Raw genomic sequence first — 14,139 nt, 5'->3', positions numbered from 1 at the left:
GACACACAATGAGCGTGACGTACTGCTGGAGCAAGGTTTGGAGAATATCCCATGTGACGGGACCAAGGGGTATTGGGTGTTGTGTGATACACTGCAGGTCCGACCTGAGGTAGCTAGGTATACAGATGAACTGCCCCTTGTTCTTTCACATACATGCATTACTGAGGAACACATTTCACCCTACAGTAAGAATATTCTTACAGAAGAAAGTCGCGGTCTGCCTAAAAACAACACTAAATTAATTGCTTCTCATCTTCCTCAGAAAGACTACCTCGTTAGTCTGGACTTGTTACAGTTGCTCATGCGCATTGGATTAGAAGTAGCTAAAGTTCACGACATCTACGAATTCGAGCAGGAGAGTTACCTTAAAGACTTCATTGAAACCAACGTTCGTGAACGTGCCAGTACCAAATGCGCGATAAAAAAAAAGGCTTTCAAACTCGTATCAAACTCTATATATGGAAAGAGTCTCACAGATGTATCTAAATATGGGAACAAACACTATTTGGTCACAGATCGTAGTCATTTCCTGAAACATGCTCGAAACCCATTCTTCAAGCGGAGTCTTTTGTTAAGTAAGGATCGTGTAATATGTACTATCAAGCAGAAGTCTCTCCTAGTCAACACTCCTACGTATCTGGGTTATCATATACTTCAAATTGCTAAGAGGCGACTCTATGAGTTCTGGTATGATGTTGTCAAACCTGCGTATGGGGATAAAGCGAGTCTGTTATATACAGACACAGACTCTTTCATCATTAAACTGGACTGTCAGGATGTGTTTGAAGAGTTGAATAAGTCTCCTCTCTTCGACTGTATGGATTTTAGTAATTTTAATGACACACATCCATCCTACTCTAAAGCGCGAGAAGGTGAACTAGGATTGCTCAAGTCTGAAATAGGCTCTAAGATTATTAACCAGTTAATTGCTCTCAGACCTAAAACATATTCGTTCACCACACATGATGGGGAGCACACTTGTAAGTGTAAGGGCGTACCATACCATCTACAAGAGAAACTCTCACATGACTCATTTCAACACACTCTTGAAACAAACACTTCAATCAGGTATGTGTCGAGATCTATACGCAACGTGCAAGGAAAGATTTGTACATGTCGCACTACCTGCAGAGGATTGTCAGCATTTGACGATAAACGCTACATTTTAAGCCCCACACAGTCCCTAGCGTATGGTCATCCTGATATTCCCAATAACAATGATGATGAGATGGATGTAGAAGTGGGAGAGGAGGAGGAGATGGAAGAAGAAGTGTTTATGGAGGAGGAGGAAGTAGAGCAAGCACAGAGACTCTACCCAATATTCCATCCCTGGAGCAAACGCGATGCTACAGCTCAGAAACTATTCAACCCTCGCTAGATTTTATGTTGTACAATTGTTAGGTAGTATTAAGATGGTTGCCCCATATGACTAGAACTTTGTATACTAAATGAATAGGATGTTTAATATTATCGTTTGTGATCTGTAAGAACTATGATTAGTTTTAAAATAAGCTGTTTAATATTATTGTTTGTGAACTGTAAGAACTATGCTGTTTAATATCATTGTTTGTGAACTGTAAGAACTATGTTTAGTTTTAAAAATGATGTTGCTGTACATAAAATATGTGAATAAACACCTGTAAATGACTATGTTTGTATAAATACCACCTCAGTTCCTTAGTTTTTAGCAGTCTTAACGAAGCATTAATCATGGATAGTTCCTATGATATAATCCATGCGGAACATCTAGATATTTTCAGAGAACCATCTCGTGTTATTATTGCTGGTTATTCAAACAGCGGAAAATCCTACTTGTGCAGTAAACTTGTAAGGAAGTATCAGCACAAGTTCTCCTCAATAATCATATGCGGAGGAGGTTACTCTGAATTACGATCAGATCCACAAATTAAAGGGAAGCTGATCGAGCATTCAACCATTATTGATCCTGTGGAAGAGCGAGTAGATAATGACTCGAATATATTAGTAATCTACGATGACCGTTTTACAGAGTCTGCGAATTCAAAAATCGTATCAGACATGTTTACTAGGGGCCGACATTTCACGGTTTCCGTCATATTGATTATTCAAAATATATTTTTTCCTGGTAAATATTCGAGGAATATTAGTTTAAATGCTTCTCATTTCATATTGGTTAAATCACGAGACCTGTCACAAATTGAAACACTCGGACGATAAATATTTGGGAAAGTGGATTCAAAGAAATTTGTAGAGTTATATAAGCAAGTTATTAGTCAACCCTACGGCTATTTGCTAGTAGATCTGGGCTCGAACACTCCATCTACGATAACATTACGCGGTAATATTGTTCACGAACCGCCCTATGAGATAGTTTACCAATGGTGAGCAAGAAAGATGTACTGGAAGGAGTATATAACGACCCCTCATCTAGCGGGGGGCTTGGAGGGGTACAGAGGTTGTATAAGGCCGCCAAATTAATTAACTCTAGTATAACTCTGGCCGATGTAAAGGACTATCTGAAAAGCTCTGACTCCTATACGTTGCATTATTTACAACCACATAAATTCCCTCGGCGTCGGGTGTTAAGCCCTAAACCGCGACTATTTCAAGCTATAGACTTGGCCGAGATGAGTTTATTGGACAAACATAATGATGGAGTGAAATATTTACTCGTATGCTAGATATTTTCTCCAGGTACGCCCAAGTAGTACCCTTACGCGCTAAGGATGGGAAAAGCACCACTAATGCTCTAGCTTTAATTCTAGATTCACCTCATTCTCAAGGAGTGCGCAAAATTAATTCTGATCGAGGTGGAGAATTTTATAACGCCACTATGAAAAAAATGCTGGCAGCAAGGAAAGTACGGTTATATAGTGTATTTTCTCAGGAGACTAAAGCTTCAATCGCTGAGCGGTTCATACGTACTTTAAAAGGTAAACTTTACAAGTTTATGACGGCGCGCAACACTTTAAAATACATGCAGGCTCTACCAGATATTGTGAAAACATATAATTTAACCCCACACAGAGGATTGAAGGGGAAGACACCTGCGGAGGTGCACGCTCTATCCTCGCCCAGCGAACACGCCAAACAATTTGATTTAATGTATAAAAGCCCGAGCAAATCAAAGAGAGCTGTCATTCCTCGATTGAGTGTTGGTGATACAGTACGCATCACTCTTTCTGATCGCATTTCCAAGTTTAAGAAAGGGTTTAAGCAGCAGAACACCCGAGAGATCTTTACAGTTACACGTATTGATCGGAGACAACACATCCCTTTATACTTTCTAAAAGATCTGAATGAGGAAGAAATTGATGGTGGCTTCTATAAACAAGAATTAACACCAACACATTTGCCTCAAACCTTTAATATTGAGAAGGTATTGGGACAACGCAGAGTCTCTGGCAAACTCCAGTATAAAGTTCGGTACGCAGGTTATGATCGATCATTCGATCAATGGATTGATGCTGCTGAGATATTACATTTATAATGAAGAAGCCCTTAGTTTATAAATACAAGGAATTGATCCAACTATTATCAAAACTTCAGTATTCCTCGAGAAAGCAGTTGATTGAAAAATTGAAGAAACCACATATAAATTGTTTATCAGAAATTTTTAATAACTTTTAAAAAAAAAATTGCCCGTGCCTGACAAGGTCGTTAAAAAGTTGAAAAAATATAAATTGTTTATTCGGTCACTAGCCTGTAAGAAACCTTCTGTGTCAACTAAGAAACGGATATTAACCAGCAAACGAGGAGGTAGTATTTTATCCATTATTTTACCGATTGCAGCTAGTTTAATTACACGGCTGTTCAGTAAGTAAAATGAAAGCCTTTTATCTCGTACCGCGTAAAATAGTGGACAACCGGAAAGCTGCACACAGTCCTGCTTACCCCACTGTGAAAGCGGTTGCTCGTCATCTTACTGTCAAACCTCCTCTTCCTCCTCCTCAGCTGCATACCAACCCTTCCATAAAACATTTAATAGATTTGAAGTTGAAAGTGAGAGATCACGAATATGCGAGATCCTTGCTAAACCATTATGATGCTACTGGAATCGTTCGTTGGGATCTGAATGGAAATGTATTGGCTCCAGTATCTGGCATACATATAATTAATGACATTATACATAAAATGACTGTGCTTAAATCTGTTTTTCTACCGGATAAACTCCCCATTGCTCAACTGTTTTTCACACTAACATCTACATCGCGAGATTTATTCCGTAATACTACGGCAAGCAGTCAAGTGTATGAACCTCCATCTGTTAAGAGAAAGGCATCTGTCAAGATTGATCCTCACAGTAAAAGGAAAGCTTCTTGGATTGTATATTAGCAGGTGAGTGTATATAAATGAGCGTGTAACGTGTAATGTGGCTTTACTAGACAAAAAGCGGTCTAAGGAGATAGAGCGATGGACACTCACGTGATATACGCCACCAGTGTATCAGATACGCATTTATTCCCCAATAACATCCCCGCATCTTTCCAAAATCGATTGTTTAACCAGCTAGAATTAGATCCCAGGAGGAGTTATGAAATGTGTCTACAAAAATTACTCCTCCCCACTTCACATTACGTTATTAAGCGTGATAATCCTGAGGCATATATACGTGTAGGCGTTACGTATGAGAAAGTGAGCGAGGGGAAATACATGCATTCAAAGCATTTATTATCATCTGATGTTTTAGCCGGAACTATAAAAGAAATTAATACCACGATTAATAGAGAAATAGAGGCCATATTTTCAAGTAATGCTAAACTGAGTTTTTTAGGAAAGTCATTAAAACAATTTTCAGCTAAATATGGAACGCATTTTATTAAATATGATTCTTCCTCCAATCGAAACAAGTTCACTACTGTGATTAGTGATGAGAATATTAGCTCTGCAACGGGGCATAAAAACATCAGTAGAGTTACATTATCATTTGGAACCGCTTTTGGGAAAGTGTTGGGCGTAGTTCCAGAAATAGAATATGACATATTCGCAAAACGTCAGTATGCCTCGAGTGTAGTTAACACATGTCTATTCCCGCCAATGCCTAGAGGAGGAGTTGATATTCTGTGTGTTTATTGCGATAGAATCTCTTCTACTAGATATGGAAACCAGTCTGTAAATATTTTGGATGTAATCTCCCTAAATGGAAGTGATAACAGCAACAATAAAAAACTATATGTGCGTCTTAACACTAACATGATAGATAGCGTCAGCATCACTATTAGGGATCAAGATGGTAACCCCATACATTTTGATGAACGTGGGTGCACCATAGCAGTCTTGCATGTACGCCCCGTTGCAGGAGGTATATAACACCAATGCTTTCCCGACACTCCTCATTCGTCTGAAACAAGCGGAGAAATGCGTGTCCACTTTATTCCCCCCTCTGTTGAGGAATTATACATTCTGTTAACCCCTCCTAGAGGTGGAGGGACTGATGATATACGGATTTTCAACAGCAGTAGACGTTATACGCGAGGAGGAGGAATATTTTCCTTTTTAAGCGGTATAGCGCGTCGAGCAGCGCCCTTTATCATGAGGACTCTGGCCCCGGCTGCGCTTAGCTTGGGGCAGAACGTACTAGACGATATTAATAATGACAAACAAACTTTCAAACAATCTCTTAAGAAACGCGGAATTGAAACATTGAAAGGAGTGGGGAAGCAAATGATAGGCGGAAGAGTGCAGAAAAAGAATAAACAAACAAACAAAAAATTAGTAAACATCAAACGTTTTACTAAAGCGAAATATAATGATGTGTTGTCATAACTTCTTCTCACTCGGTTGGTGTTGTCTAAAGCGCGAACATGGCCGGATATAACGCTCTGGGGCTCCAGGTGCCATTAGAACATTATACAGCTGCTGTTAGTGAAGCCTTTCCTAAAGTATTTTCCCCTCGATTGGTAGAATCAACAATTGTCAGCAGACAAACGGTGGATGTATTACCTGTGAATTCTGGGGTCAATAATAAGTTTACAGACACTTATCTGGAATTCATCATCAAGGGAGTGAATGGTCAACTGGTGGATTTATCATCTATAGCTTTGGAGTTGACTATTGATCTAACCGAAGAAGATGGAATAACGCCTTTAGGAGATGCTAAAAACGCATCGTTGGTGAATGGATTATCGCAAACTCTATTCAAATCCGCTATTGTGTATTTAAACGAAACAGTAGTTGAAACCAGCTCATTATTCTCATTCTGGTCATACGTAAAGTTATTATCTACAATTTCTGGGTGTAAGGCTAACCGCTATGATAAACTGTCACAGTTTTTTAACCGAGTTGATCCTGGTAAAATTGAAGCTGGTTATTTCACTAATGCCTCGGCTAGTGAGAAGCAACGGATGACTGATATGAAAACGAGTGGCGTGAATACGTGTTTTAAACTAATGCTGGATGTCACATCCGTTAGTGAATACGTTTTGGATAATGTGGACATCAGGGTGCGGCTCGAACTTCAACCTGATAAGTGGCTTATACTCAGCGATAATGAACACGCTAATTTTAAATATAATATCAAGTCTACACGACTATGGGTGGATCGAGTATTGCCGTACCCTGAAGGATTAGTAGCCATTAATAAAGCCATGGTGCAGAACAACTCTCCTATTACGTATACTTTTAATAAAACTTTATACAAAACGTATATATTGGGCACGGGTCAACGCTCTATAACAATGGACCAGCCGTGGGGGACTGTTATACCAGAACATTTATATATGATCATCCTTGATATGGAGGCAGTGTCTGGTGCATATAATCGCAACCCGCTTTATTTGGAAAACTGCGAGCTTAGTAAAGTATTAATATCCCAGAATAGCACTAATATTGTCAATATTGGGTGTGACTTCCCTCATAACTGCGCTAAGTTGTATTACACAGCATTACAAGCCTTAGGCTTCGATAAAGACAATATATTATCTTATGACACATATGTGAATGGTGGAACCATACTGGCCTTTAATTTACAACCCGAGGATATCGATGACACCATCCCGATTGAAAAAAGTGGTAATCTGAGGATCGCTTTGGAATTTAAACGCGGAGTAGCTAGAAATAAAGTCATTCTAGTTTATGGGACTACAACGGGTGTGATCAGCATTAACGCGGATCGTCGCGTTATTTGCGATACGCGAGGATAAAATACTAATATGAATTGTTTGGAAATAAATGAGGCTATCAGAAGTAATTTAGGTGCTAAGGTAGACTATCTAGGATGTTTCCTAGCTGATGACGTCTGGAAAATACTGACAAAAATACATAAAAAAAGACCTGTGGTGTTCATAATGAACACTCTGGACTCGGGTTCTCGTAATAAAATGGGCCATTGGATAACATTCTATGTAAATAAGGATGAAGGTAGAAGCGAGATAGTTATACTAGACAGCTATGCCAATCCTGCAATAGGAACGTATTCAAGATATTTCGAAGAGTTTATGTCCTACTTCCAAGACTATACCCTATATATTATGAAGAAAAGGATTCAATCCTTGAATAGTTACTTCTGTGGGAATTATGCCGTTTATTTTGCCTATCATTTTTGCAGACTAGGCTTAGAGGCCGCCCTGCTTCACTTTGATGAAGCGTTTAAATATGGTCATTTTCGCAAGAATGATGAAAAAGTGTTGAAATTCAATTACGCTCAGATGAAAATGCCTGTGTGTAAGCAAACATTCTGCTTAAACGGTAGTGATGCTGAGTGTGAAACGCTGTGTGGCGAAGTTGGCTAGGATGATAGTGCGGTGAGTAATACTTTATGTTAGGATTGAATGATGAACACAATAATGTCTGTATTTATGTTTACAACATTGACAACAACAAAACTTATAACCTTTTCCACTTTCTACAGATTGACTGCTTGACTATCGTGTTGGGAAGGTTCGATGGACTGAATGAAGGTCTTTCTACAACTGTCTGCTAGCTAAACCACCAAGAAGAAGTCTTATTATTATTAATATTATTATTATTATCGTTGTAAATCGCTTAAGTGTTTAATAAAGAAATAAATTTATATAATGTGTTTACTTTTCCCTCGTTATTGCTCTCACCATGTTGATCACGTTGCGATATAGCTTACACATACTAAAAGAGAATGCACGGAACAATGGTTGATGGTATGGGGGCGGGTGGGGATGCAGGGTGGGGAGTGATTGATTGATGGCTGACAGGTGTAGGTCTGTCGTAAGTATCTCGCGCCTCCTTACCGGAATCCACAGTGTATGGGAAGTCGTCGTGGGACGAACATCAACACTCTGAAGACAAATGACCCAAGGGAATGGCCAACTTTTGCAGGAGAGTGCTCTCTCACCCCTCAACACTTGCGACTTCCTGTAGGGGAGCTAATGGTTTGTCTAACCACATAATGACCCAGAGCACTCTCTCCCGACGAAGGGGAAGCTCCATCCAACCCACACCCAAAACAACATAACAGACTGTGTTGCCTTCTCCTCTCATCTACACACTAACTCACGATTAAGGCTACGCAAAAACACACATACATATTCTTTTACTCATTCCTCACTCTTCCTTCTATTTTCTTACTCTATCACTTACTATACCACGTACTCTCACACTACTCCCATCTTTCCTGACTAGACACGCGCGCGCGGGGTGGGGGGGGGGGCCGTACCTGCTCACCCGCCACTCAGGGCTGCCTCCGACACGCGCCAAACTTCCGGAAATTCCCTTACCCCCTGTGACTAGACACCCGCGCTGCGACGACGACGTCGCGCACCACCTGGCACTCATCAACATGACCTCCCCTCTTTCATGACCACATACCCAAACACAACACGCTCACACGCGTCCGAAACACGCCAAAACTTCCGGGAAATTCCCCCAAAACCCTGTGTGACTAGACACCTGCGAACCACCTGGCGGCTGGCACTCCATGGAGTGCCAGCTGGCAGCTGGTGCGCGCGGTTCTAGTCGCACTTTACCCTACTCTTAGAAATCTTCGTAAGTTTACTTCTCTGAATCGTTCTTTGATGCGTTCTTAGCGGGCACTTAGAAACCTTCGTAGCAAACCAACTTACGAAGAAATACATGGAGCTTCCTGAATCTAGGTCCAGAAAGCCCCAGCCAGTGGACCCAAGCGGCCGCAATTGATACTACAGACGTCAAGGCAGATTAGTTAACTCCTGGGGAGTACAAGGAAGCAAGACTTAGTTTCTGTTAGAGCGCCAAGAGCTCTCTTGCTGATAGTCTGTGGCGAGGTGAACGTTAGGCGGGGTCGTGATTACGCCCTGCGGGCCGCGTTCAGACACATCAAGTGGCTCCTGTGACCGGGTCAAGACCACTGGCGATTGAGAAAGGATCACTGAACCAGACTACAGGCTTGTTTACAGTTCCAGTATGGGAGGAGGGAGATGACATGCGCAAGGACCTGTCTCCAATACAAGGGAGTAAGAGGACTTACCTGCAGAGATAGAATGAGTGAATGAATTAAATATTAGTCACGATACCCTAGCGGGTGAGCGTGGAAGTGGGGATAGGGGAAGAATTAGTGGGGGTGAGAGGAAGGGTTTTCAGTAAGAGGTAAAGTGCCAGGGCAAGACCCAGCTGCATGGCATTGAACCGTTATGGCCAGACTAGGCAGTGGAGGCAAGGAATCGGATCTTTGTGACAACATTTCGTCGTTCGGAGCGCCCACGGAGATAGCAACCCTCAGCTGGGTGTGCCCTGGAGGCTCACACCAGATGTGGTCTTGGATTTGCTAATTAGCATCGTGCCCCACCCAAGCCACCAGAAAACGGGACCTAAGAGGTCCCCCCCTTAAAGAGGGGGGAGTAGAATTAAGGAGGCTATGTAGTTTGAAGCTAGGTGATTTGAGTAGTGGTACAGTAGAGGAGAGGGGTCATGTAAAGGACGGAGCAGGAGGTGGGTCGTCGATCAGGTTAAAGAGGTTGTGCGTATGTTTGGGTCTACTTAGGACGTTTCTGAGGAACGCGTCGTAGTTGTCATGATAGGTGAGAATTCTATTGATCTGTTTCTTCCCCATAGTATCCCAGGTTATGTTCAGAGCTGGGATGTTCGCCCACTCATGCAGGGCTTCACTAGTGGTGAAGTCCTGCCAGTGGGTATCGAACACCCATCTCAGAGCCCTGTTCTGGGTACGCTGGAGTTTCTTCCTATTTGTTGGTGCTGCAAGTGAGAGTGGGATCGGTGCATATGTTAGGAGTGGGAGAATAAGTGTTTTGTATAGATAGAGCTTGGTGGCTTGGGAGGCATGTCTGAGTGAGAAGAGTTTTGATAGAGCTTTTGAGGCTATAGCTTTCTTGGGTGTAATATGTGTGTGAAAACGAAGGATAGAGTCTAATGTGAGTCCAAGTACTGTGGTGTTGTTGACTCTTGGGATCTGGGTTGCATCTGGTGATTGAGAGTAGAGTTTTATTGGGGCAGGGTTACGTCGTTTGTTATAGAAGAAGTATGTGATTTTGGACTTGTTGGGGTTTGTTTTTATCCGCCAGTCGTGTTCCCAGAGGGTTACTTTGTCTTTTTCTTCCTGTGCTTTCCGTGTGAGCGCGTCAATCGAGCCGTCCGAGATCAATTGGGTTACGTCGTCAGCGTAGCAAAGGGTCATTGATGTCCAGTATATTGGGTCAGGAATATCGTTTATATAGATTATGTATAGGGTTGGTGAAAGAACTGAGCCCTGGGGGACACCTACATTTAGGTTGAAGTAACCTGACAGCTTGCTGAGGAACTTGATCTGCATCTTTCTATTTGTTAGAAAGCTGCAAAGTAGCCTCTGCATGTTGTCAGATAGTTGGAATAGAGTGCAGAGTTTGTAACGTAGGCCGTCGTGCCGTACTGTGTCAAATGCCTTTTCAACGTCCTTTGCTATGAGGGCCATCTTGGCACTCTGATGCTTATTTATGGAGAGGTAATTTGTTATTATGTTCAGTGCGTCTTGTGTTGAGTGGTGTTGTCTGAAGCCAAATTGTTTGTCTGTCAATATGTTTTTGTGTTCTACGTGATGTCTGAGTTTATGGTTAATGAGTTTTTCGTATACTTTCCCTAGTGCCTCTAGTAGGCTGATCGATCTGTAGTTCTTAGGGTCTATCGGGAATTTTTGGGGTTTTGGAATGAGGATTGCTGTGGCATCTTTGAAAGGGCTTGGGAAATACCCTGCTGCTAGTGAGGCGTTGTAGACGTCTGTGAGTGCAAAGACTAGGGGGTCTGGAAGTTGCTTGAGGAGAGCTTGGCCAATGCCGGAGGCTCCTGGGGCTTTTCGTTTCGTGTTCTTGAGCATGAGTTTAACTTCTGCAGGTAGTATTGATGCTGTGAGGTCACTTTGTAAGATGTCTAGTTTCGTGAAGTCAATAGTAGGGTAGTGTGTGATGGCATAAGGGTTGTGCCGGATCCATGTTTCTACTCTGTTTGTGTTTTGTATTGCTGTTGGCTGTGGGAGGTGGGGATTGAAGGTGTCCTGCCAGTGTTGTTTAAATATGTCTACTACTTCTGAGGGATCGGAGAGGAGGGGCTGCCCCTGATCCTCTTTATAAAGTTCCAGAATTGATGTGGAGTTGTTTTCCTTTGTAGTTCAGTTTTTTGTATGAGTTTCTCCCAGTGGTTAGCATGGTCAAGGTCAAGGCTGTTGAGTATGTGGTTTTTGAGAATAGTGAGGTCTGTGTTTACTTAGTTGTATCTGTGAAGGTTGTGGGTGAATCTGTTGTGGTAGCAGGAGAGTAGCCTTTTTGTTCTGATGGAAGGAAAGAAGGAGTATCTGGTTTTGTGGGTAGTTTTTGGAATGGTAGCATCAGCCGCTTGTATGATGTTATTCTGGATGGTGAGGATTTGGGAATCTATGTCTGTGTGTGGTTGGTCTTGGAAGTTATAGGGTTGTGTGCTGGCAATTAGGTGTTGTTTGAAGGCTTCCCAGTCTGCATTTTGATAGTCATATTGTGGGGTGGCTGGGATGAGTATGGGGCTGCTGGAGAGTGTGAGTGACATGGGTATGTGATCTGAGCCGGTGAGGGGTCCGGGTGTTGGAGGTGGGTGCCTGCTCTGTTGGTGAGGATGAGATGTGGTCTCCCAGTCCCATTGTGTGAGTAGCTTGTTTTAAAGTCAGGGCCAAGGAAGGTGAGGTGTTTTCTTTGGTGGAGTTGGAGTTGTTGACCGTGCATGTTGTGTTGATGATGGTTCAATGTTTGGTGTTTTGCATTTAGGTCTGCTAGGAGGAAGACTGGTATGTGTGTGTGGTTAAAGAGTGTGTCTAAGTCCTTGAGGGGGAGGCCTAAGTTTGGACGAATGTATGTGGTACCAATGATCATCTGCCCGTGTTGAGTGTGAATGCAGATTGCTAGGAAGTGTTTGTGCTGCCAGTCCATCTCTAGGACTATTTGATTAAACCATTTATATTACACTGCATTACACCTGACATTGCGTCCTTGGTTTGTGACAATTAAACAAGACCACTGAAAAGTGTTACTGGGACACGAACACAAGCTCCCAGCAGGCGACCTTGACTTGAGAGAGTGCAAGAGGTAAGAACTCACCAGTGTATTTCTGTGAGGGGATGGTTCACCAGCTCACTTACAATAGTGCTCTTATGCCTGTGGAAGCCAGTACACTTGTTAAGTGCGCAGACCTAAGTTTGGTAACCAGTACCTGATACATTTTGTGTTTGAGCTCATGTGAGAGCTCCAGTCATCAGCATTCCTGAAATGTTACCCTGGTCGGGGTTGCACGGCTGTGGTCAGAGATAGCAATAGCATCATTTTATTGAATGGCTTGGAGCGAGGACTTAAGATTTGCGCAGGAATCAGGAGAGGCTTGGGACAGCGTAATACGAGCGTGGGCTAACCGACAGCCACTTGACTGGTCGTCATGGCAACAGTCGCCATCTTAGCAAACATCTTGAGTCGCCATGTTGGAGCGGCCATCTTGAAGTTGCTCTAGGGCCATGCTACACCGTCGCTGATTGGTTGAGAGTGGTAGGCACCTGTGTGCCTCTCTCTGATTGGTTCTTTTAAGGCATAGCCCGGGAAGCTGGTGTTCCTGCCCCAAGGCATCATTCTGCTCCAGTCACCACCACAGCCTAACACTTTTCTTGCCCATTCAGCCAAATTGGGCAAGACGACGTCGTGGTGACTGTCTCCTCAGCTTCTCCACTGCCGCCTCCACCAAGACCACCAGCTGCATGGACAGAATCCAGCTGGAGTCCTCGTCGATGGGTAGATAGATAGGGAACGAGTGAGAGAAATCTTGCATCATGGGTAGTTTGCATACGAGAAGCATCAAGACTGGTAAATCCCCATTCCAGTGATTATAGACGTTCTAATTCCTGCTAGTGCTCTGTAGCAGTCGATGGTAACTGGGAAATTCGTGTCAGTGTTTTAAGGCAGATTTCCCATCTTTGTGTAAGACGCTATACGCTGTGCGCGTCATCTGTGTACGAACATTCCGCTTCACTGGTGGGTCGGGGGTGCAAACCGAGCCGTGTGTTGTGAGGAAGGGTTCGAAACACGCGCCAAGTCATCTTTGTACGAATGATACCACGTGAGGTACCTCTCCAGCCATCTCCACCGCCGTGAGCAGCCCAACCCGTTCTCGCACTTGCTTTTAGTCAATATTGGCTTATTTAATAAGTGCATATGTGACATACTAATTGATTGTGAATATATTAGTTTACCTTCATAAGCTTCATAGAAAACACCGACCTTACCTAACATTCTTAGTATGTTAAGATAAGCATCTTATTGCTTCTTAATTACAATTATTACTTAACCTATACCGTTGATAGGTTAAGTAATAATTGTAAATATGAAGCAATAAGATGCTTATCTTAACATACTAAGAAGGTTAGGTGAGGTCGGTGTTTCTATGAAGCTTTTCAAGGGAAACGAAAATATTCGCAATCAATTAGTATGTCACATATGCATTTATTAAATAAGCCAATATTGACTGGAAGCAAGTGCGAGAACGGGTTGGAGAAGCCACCTGCCAGCTGGGTGCCTGATGTATGGTAATTGTGTGAATGTGTGAGGCCGGCTGTATAAATGAGTAAGTACTTATGTGTGTATTTCTGGTGATTTATTAGTCTCTAAGCCTGAATTCAAAGTCAGGTGTTCCATCGCATTGTCACTAAGAGCACCTGTAGAGGTAATAGTGAAGTGTGGACAAGCGAGAGTATCACCCTTGTTGACATCTTGTCAG

This window comes from Procambarus clarkii, chromosome 65, assembly GCF_040958095.1.
Source record: "Procambarus clarkii isolate CNS0578487 chromosome 65, FALCON_Pclarkii_2.0, whole genome shotgun sequence".
In the NCBI taxonomy this organism is placed as follows: Eukaryota; Metazoa; Arthropoda; class Malacostraca; order Decapoda; family Cambaridae; genus Procambarus; species Procambarus clarkii.
The sequence above is the reverse complement of the archived record's forward strand: the minus strand, read 5'-3'. Positions refer to the sequence as shown.